We start from the raw sequence: 9,086 nt of genomic DNA, 5'->3' as shown, positions 1-9,086 counted from the left end.
AAGTAGATCTACTAAGAAGAAAGAAAACCAAAGTGTGGATGCTTCTGTGCTTCATAGATGGGGGAACAGGATACTCACAGGAGGAAATATGGGGACAAAGTGTGGAGCAGAGACTGAAAGAAAAGCCATCCAAAGACTGCCCCACCTGGGGATTCATTGCATATACATAACCAGGCACTATTGTGGATGCTGGAAAGTGCTTGTTGACAAGAGCCTGATATGGCTGTCTCCTGTGAGATTCTGCCAGAGCCTGACAAATACAGAGGTGGATGCTGGCAGTCAACCATTGGACTAAACTCAGGGGTCCACGATGTAGGAGTTGGAGAAGAGACTGAAGAAGCTACAAGGGTTTGCAGCCCCATGAATGGAGCAACAGTGTCAACCAGCCAGACTCCCAGTCCTCCAGAGAACTGAACCACCATACAAAGAGTACACAGAGAGGGACCCATGGCTCAGGTCACATGTGTGGCAGAGAATTACCTTGTTGGACATCTGTGAGAGGAGAGGCCCTTGGGATGAGAGTGTTTGATGTCCCTGTGTAGGGGACTGCCATGGAGGGAAGAAAAGTGTGTGTGTGTGGGGGGGGGTGGAGCATCCTCAAAGAGGAAGGGGGATGGAGGATGGCATAGCAGATTTCCAAATGGGAGACCAAGAACAGGGAAAACATTTGAAAAGTAATTAAGGAAAATGTCCAATAAAAATAGAAAAATGAAAAAGAAGAGGAAAAAAAAAAAGAAAATGTTCAACATCCTTAGTCATCAGGGAAATGCAAATCAAAACAACCCTTAGATTCCACCTCACACTATTCAGAATGGCTATGGAAAAAAAAAAAACCTCAGGGGATAGCAGATATTGGTAAGGATGAGGAGAAAGAAGAACAATCTCTAATGCTGGAGGACTGAAAAGCAGTAAAAGCCACTTTGTAAATCAGTCTGGCAATTCCTGAGAAAATTGGAAATAACTCCACTAAAGACCCAGCTATACCACCCCTGAGCATATACCCAAATGATCCTCCATCATATAACAAGGACACATGTTCAGCTATGTTCATAGTGGCTTTATTTATAATAGCCAGAAACTGGAAAGAACCCAGAGGTCCCTCAACAGATAAATGGATACTGTAACTGTGGTAATATACACAATGGGGTACTATGCAAAAATTAAAATAAGGACTTCATGAAATTTGCAGGAAAATGGATGGAGCTTGAAAATATCATCCTGAGTAACATAACCCAAACACAAAAGAGCATACACAGTATGTACTCACTAATAAGTTGATACTTGCCCAAAAGCTCACAATGTCTATGATACAACCTACAGACCATATGGAGAATAGAAAGAAGAAAGATCTGAATGCTTCAGTTCTGCGTTGGAGGAACAGGACTATTGTGGGAGGTAGAAGGAGGAGGAGACAAGGGAGGGAGAGAGGAGGAGGACAAGGAGGAGGAGGAGGAGACAAGGGAGGGAGAGAGGAGGAGGAGACAAGGGAGGGAGCGAGGAGGAGGAGACAAGGGAGGGAGAGAAGAGGAGGAGACAAGGGAGGGAGAGAGGAGGAGGAGACAAGGGAGGGAGAGAGGAGGAGGAGACAAGGGAGGGAGAGAGGAGGAGGAGGAGGAGGACAAGGAGGAGGAGTACAAGGAGGAGGAGGAGGAAATAAGAGTGCCAGTATCAGAAACTGTAGGAGATTTGTGAGGGATACAGAGGGTCATGAAATCAAACAAAAGTAGGTAGCAGGGAGGTTGAGGAACTGGGATAATCACTGGTGAGTCCCAGATACCAGAGAAAAGTGAGGCTCCCAGGACACAGCAGGATTGACCTTAACCATATTGCACAGAGGGAGATAAAACCTGTAGACACCATTCTCTAGATAGGCACAGTCCCTGGACAAGGGATGGGGCCACACCCCCCCCATCTCAAAGTTTTTAACCTAGAAATGTTTCTCTCCAAAGGAAGAACAGGGGAAAATGTAACAGTTTGAAGGAAGGGCCAACCAGAAACAACCCCACCTGGGGACACATCATGTCTACAGACAGCAAACCCAGTACTGTTGTCAGAGTCAAGAGGCACTCACAGGCAGGGACAAAATGTGTCAGTCCCTGGGGAAATAAGGCCAGCAACTGACCAATGCAGATGTGGATGCATGGAGCCAATCATCAGACTGAACTCAGGGAACCTGGTGGGGATGCTGGCAGAAAGACTGGAGAAGCAGAGGGTGATTACAACCAGATTGGAAGAACAACATAGGCTGGCCTGACTACTCAGTTCTCCAAAAGTCTACACCACCAACAAAGGAGTGTTCCTGGAGGGATCCATGACTCCAGATACATATGTACCAGAGGATGGCCTTGCCCAATACCAACAGAAGGGAAGGCTCTTGGTCCTGGGAAGATTGGATGCCCCAGAGTTGGTGGATGCTAGAGCAGTGGGACAGGAGAGTATGAGTGGGTGGAGGAACACTCTCATACAGGCAAATGAGAAAGCGAAGGGCAGATGTGGGATGGAGTGCTGACGGAGGGGGTAACCAGGAGTTTGGATATCATTTGAAATGTTAATGAATGGAATGATTAATTAAAAAAATTACTAAAGCAACACTAGACATTTAGTATAACTATCTTTGTGTATAAAGGTAGGGAGGGTTGAAAAGAAAAACATGTGTCCTGCAACTTGTTAAAGGCTGAGCTTAGGTATGAGACATAACAGTGAGACAAATGGCAGAGGTTGACAGTGAAAGTTGGTAATGATATGTAAAATAATTTGTGCCAGACCATCCAGTTTTTCAGGACCCACTTGACAACTCAGCTGCACAGTCTGCTACATATGTGCTGGGGGCTAGGTCCAGTCCATGTAGGTTCTTTGGTTCGTGATTCAGTCACTGAGAGCCCCTAAGGATGAAGATAAATCCACTTTGTTGGTCTTCCTGGGGAGTTCCCATACCTTTTGGGGTCCTGAATCCTTCTGCCAACTTTTCCATAACAGTCTCCATGCTCCATACAATGTTTGACTGTGGAATTCTGCATCTGTCTATGTCATGGGTAGAGCCTCTAAGAGGACAGCTATGCTAAGCTCCTTTCTGCAAGCTTAACAGAGTATATTTAACAGTATCAGGGATTGGTGCTTGATAATGGGATGGGTCTCAAGTTTGGGGGGTTATTGGTTGGCCATTTCCTATGTCTCTGTTCCATCCTATCCCTTTTCTTCATGAGCAGCAGGCATACATAACAATTGGTCCATCCCTCCAGTCTCTCAATACCATTTCTAACCTAAAGCAATAACTTCTCATTACTGTATCATAACTTAAAGCCTTATTAAAAATAATAAACTTGCTTCACAGTGGTTTCCCTAATGATGTTTCAGCATGCATTTTCATTTTCATCATTGCTGTTCAGTCACTGTCTGTCCGCTCACACAGCAGCAGTGTTCCTTATGCTGGCTCTTTCCAGTCTTATGCTGGCTCTTTCCAGTGGTGTGCCTCTGCATGTCTTGGGCCCACAGACTGTCAGCCTTGGCCTCTGACGTCAGCCCACTCTGGTTGCCACAGCCTGCGACCTGGCCAAGCAGGACAAGCTGTCCTCCCTCTTTCCTTGCTGTGAGCACTCACAAGTCATAAGTCCTGCAGAAAATGAATGGGCTTACCTAGTGGCTCAATTCAAGTGAAGCTGAAGGAAAGGGATTTTACTGATGTCATTCAATGAAGCCCTTCTTTTGAGATGACAGGTGGGAAAGAAAAAGATAGAAGGAAAATGACCATGGCACACGAGACTTTCACTCATACCTTATATGCCCTCATACTGCACAGTTTTCTATATTTAAATGTCATTTTAAAATTGTCTCCATTGGAGTTATTTTTCTTGTTTATAATTTATTTCTATATTGAGGGATTTATGAATAAACAGTAAGAATGAAAAATAAGTCTTGAAATATGATGGTATTTATAAGGAGAGACCAAATTCCTTAGCAACCAGAATATAAAAGCTCCTGAAATACAGGATAGTATAATGACACCTTAAAATCCTGGGCTGGAAGCTATAAAAGATGAGAGCTGGTTACTTTAACAGTAATATGAATCTGAACCACACCATCATGCTAGCAGAAAACATGCCAATGGAATTGATATCCTTACCCATGTTAGTTATACTTCTCCATTCATCTCCCATCAGGCAGTGCCGAGTCCAACATAGGGCATCAGCAGAGACAGGGGAAAAGAAATGAGATCCATCTTCTGATTTAAAATTACAGTGTCCTTATGTCACAGAAGATAAGAATGGCTTTGTGGGAACTCCAGTGGTGGCTGCAGTTCCAGATGAGCTTTCAAGTCAGTATTCACAGGAGGATATTTGGAAGTCCTCAGAAATCAGTAATGGTTGTACAGAGAGCAGATAGAAAGCCTTCCATGGTTCTCTAGGGGCTGATAGTGGGCATGTTATTCACATTACAATAATGACAACTCCTGAGTGTTTGAGTTACAGCCCCTTCTAGTTTCAGATAAGAACATGGCATCTGATTGTCTATAAGCAAAAGGGACAAATGATAGAGAAGTAAATGAAATATGCATGGCCAGGTCCTCATAGGGCTTCCAATTTCATGATTAAGATAAATGTATACTTCACTCTAAAAGCATAAATTCAAGCAGTGAAATAGTAGATACACTACAAGTCCTTCTTTTGGTTCAGGTTTTCTATTGAAGCCAAAGTGTACAAGCTTGAGTTTCCGAGGGAGCTCTTTATGGATGCACTTACCACATTCCCTCTTAGCCTGGGATGATGCAGAGATGTTCTCTCCTGCTTTGATGAGAACTCTAAACTCGAGTTCTATGGCCACCTACGAAGGGTACTTAAGCACCAGGAACTACGTTATGTGTTTTTGATGTAAGCTTAGCCTTTAATGACAGATCCATCTCTCCAGCCCTGTTATCTCTTATTAAGTGATACTCCACCTCTACTTTCAACCTCACTTCATTGATTCTTTTCTCTTTTCACTTCTGATGTTCATTTGTGCCAGATTTTATTATTCCCATTTTTTACCATAATCAAAATATTAATTGGGAAACACTCTGGCACTTTTCCTCACACTCCTCTAACCCACATACACAAATGATGTGGCCAAAGGGCTGATAAAAAATGTTGAACCTGATGCCAAATCTTTAGGTACAGTTCTATACTCTGTAAGATCAGGGGGTTAATCACCCATCCTGTTTTCCTTCCAAAATGGTACTTCTTACCTTAGTCTCTTTGGATGATTCAAATATTTATAAGTGTAATCTTTAAGCATCATGATGCATTTGACTGACATATATGCTTCTCCTATTCTTCTGGTTGAAATATGCTTATACATCTCTTTAAACTTCAATTCCTGTGCCATTTATAACATGCATCATCAGAGAAAACTAGTGATCTTCCTGGGAAGAGTATGGGGTTACACTTGCATTTTATACTTCATAGAACCTCACTCCGCAACTGCCACTAAAGTCCTCATGATTGAATACTCTTTTCTCAGTGGTACTCAGACTTCTTCCTCAATTTATCCCCCTTCTAGTGTTAAGTCATCAGTTCACAGATATGTCCTATTCCAAGAATGTACTAACATTAACTGCCTTCCCATAGGCATCTAGACAGAGACAGAGCTATCCACAAAGAGTTAGGATAAATGACATTTATCATATTATATATGTCTGTTCTATAGCTTTTTACAATAATCTCATTTCTATTTTCTGCCTAACTCAAAAACACCTTTTATTTCATTGCCATAAAGAAGGCCAAGGTCTACATGATAGTTAAATCCAAAAGGGTTATCATCAATGCTCCTTTTGCCCGCATGTGTATGATGGATGTGAACAATGAGAAGTATGATAATTTAATCAAATTGTCAGCAATGCTCCTGCACCACCAAGTTCTTACTTGCTTTGGCTACTTTGGTATTGTGCAAAGACCCCAGTCTAAAGTTATCAAAAAAGAAAAGGAGGGACACTTCATACTCATCAAAGGTAAAATCTACCATGTAAATTCTGAGCATCTGTGCTCCAAATGCAAGGGAACCCACATTCACAAAAGAAACTTTGATAAAACTCAAAGCACACATTGAACTGCACATGAAATAGTGGGAGACTTGAAGACCCCAATCCCATCAATGGATAGATCATAAAAACAGAAACCAAAGAGAGATATGGTGAAACTAGCAGAAGTTATAAAACAAATGGATTTAACAGATATCTATAGAATATTTTATCCTAAAGCAAAAGGGTATACATTCTCAGCACCTCATGGTACCTTCTCAAAATTGACTATATAATCAGTCACAAGACAGGCCTCAACATATACAAGAAGATTGAAATACTCTCATGCATCCTATCAGATCACCATGGACTATGGCTGATCTTAATAATAACAACATAAATAATAGAAAGCCCACATACACGCCAAAGCTGAACAACACTCTACTCAATGATAACTTCGTCAAGGAAGAAATAAAGAAAGAAATTAAAGACTTTTTAGTGTTTAATGAAAATGAAGCTACAACATACTCAAACTTATGGGACACAATAAAAGCAGTACTAAGAGGAAAATTCATAGCTCTGGTTGTCTTCAAAAAGAAACAGGAGAGAGCTTACACTAGCAGCTTGACAGAACTCCTAAAAGTTCTAGAACAAAAGGAAGCAAATTCACCCAAGAGGAGTAGACAGCAGGAAATAATCAAACTCAGGGCTTTAATAAACAAAATGGAAACAAGAGGAACTATACAAAAAAACAACCAAACCAGGAACTGGTTGTTTGAGAAAATCAACAAAAGAGATAAACCCTTAGCCTGACTAACAAGGGGGCACAGGGGCAGTATCCAAATTAAAAAATCAGAAATGAAAAGGGAGACAAGAACAAAACTGGAAGAAATCCATAAAAATCATCAGATCCTACTACAAAAGCTTACTCAATAAAACTGGAAAACCTGGATTAAATGGATAATTTTCTAGACAGATACCAGGTACCAAAGGTAAATCAGGATCAGATTAATGGTCTAAACAGTCCGATATCCCTGAAAGAAATAGAAACAGCCATTAATAGTCCCCCAACCAAAAATAAGCCAAGGACCAGATGGGTTTAAGGCAGAGTTCTATCAGACCCTCAAAAAACAAATAATTCCAATACTCCTCAAAGTATTCCACAAAATGAAAACAGAAGGTACTCTACCAAATTCATTTTATGAAGTCACAATTACTCTGATACCTAAACCACATAAAGACTCAAAAAAAGAAAGAGAACTTCAGACCAATTTTCTGTATGAGTATTGATGCAAAATTGCTCAATGAAATTCTCGAAAACCAAATCCAAGCACACATCAAAATGATCATTCATTATGATCAAGTCGTTTTCATCCCAGGGATGCAGAGATGCTTCAATATATGGAAATCCATCAATGTAACCCACTAGATGCTGAGAAAGCATTTGACAAAATCCAACACCCATTCATGATATAAGTCTTAGAGATATCAGGAATTCAGGGACCATACCTATTCATATTAAAAGCAATATAAAGCAAACCAGTAGCCAACATCAAATTAAATAGAGTGAAACTTGAAGCAATCCCACTAAAATCCAGAACAAGACAAGGTTGCCCACTCTTTCCCTAACTGTTCAATATATTACTTGAATTCCTAGACAGAGCAATTAGACAACAAAAGAAGATAAAGGGGATACAAATTGTAAAGGAAGAAGTCAAAATATCACTATTTGCAGATGATATGATAGTATACATAGGTGGTCCAAATAATTCCACCAGAGATCTCTTTATCCTGATAAACAGCTTGAGTGCAGTAGTTGGATATAAGATTAACTCAAACAAATCAAAGGCCTTTCTCTACACAAAGGGTAAACAGGCTGAGAAAAAAATTTAGGGAAACAACATCCTTCAAAATAGTCACAAATAATACCTTGGTGTGACTCTAAATAAGGAAGTGAAAGATCTGTATGATAAGAAATTCAAGTCTCTCATGAAAGAAAGATCTCAGAAGATGGAAAGATCTCCCATGTTCATGGATATGCAGGATTAATATAGTCAAAATATCTTGCCTAAAGCAATCTACAGATTCAATACAATCCCCATCAAAATTACAGCTCAATAATTCACAGAATTAGAAATTGCAATCTGCAAACTCATCTGGAATAACAAAAAACCTAGGATAGCAAAAACTCTTCTCAAGGATAAAAGAACCTCTGGTGGAATCACCATCCATGACCTCAAAATGTACTACAGAGCAATTGTGATAAAAACTGCATGGTATAGGTACAGTGACAGACACGTAGATCAATGGAATAGAAATGAAGACCCAGAAATGAACCCACACACAAATGGTCACTTGATCTTTGATGAAGGAGCTAAAAACATCCAGTGGATAAAAGACAGCAATTTCAACAAATGCTGGCTCTGCTGGCATATAGCCTGTAGAAGAAGGCAAATTGATCTCTTTGTACCTCCTTGTACAAAGCTCAAGTCTAAGTGGAGCAAGGAACTACACATGAAACCAGAGACACAGAAATGTATAGAGGATTAAGTGGGATGGAGTCCCAAACACATGGGCACAAGGACAAATTTCCTGAATAAATTTCTGAAATCAAAAATCATCAATTGGGACCTCATAAAATTGCAAAGCTTCTATAAGGCAAAAAGGACACTGTCAACAAGACAAAATGGCCACCAGCAGATTAGGAACAGATCTTTACAAATCCTACATTGATAGAGGACTAATATTCAATACATACAAAGAACTCAAGAGGTTAAACTCCAGACAATCAAATAATCCTGTACCTTTTTAAAGAGGTACAGACCTAAACAAAGAGTACTCCACTGAGGAATACCAAATGGCTGAGAAGCACCTAAAGAAATTTTCAACATCTTTAATCATCAGGGAACAAAAATCAAAACAACCCTGAGATTCCACCCCACACCGGTCAGAATGGCTAAGATAAAAAATTCAGTTGACAGCAAATGCTGGTGAGCATTTAGGGAAAGAAAAACACTCCTGCTTTGCTGCTGGGACTGCAAGCTGTTATAACCACTCTGGAAATCAGTTTGGCAGTTCCTCAGAAAATTGGACATAG

This window comes from Mus caroli, unplaced genomic scaffold (assembly GCF_900094665.2).
Source record: "Mus caroli unplaced genomic scaffold, CAROLI_EIJ_v1.1 scaffold_9324_1, whole genome shotgun sequence".
Taxonomy (NCBI): domain Eukaryota; kingdom Metazoa; phylum Chordata; class Mammalia; order Rodentia; family Muridae; genus Mus; species Mus caroli.
The sequence above is the reverse complement of the archived record's forward strand: the minus strand, read 5'-3'. Positions refer to the sequence as shown.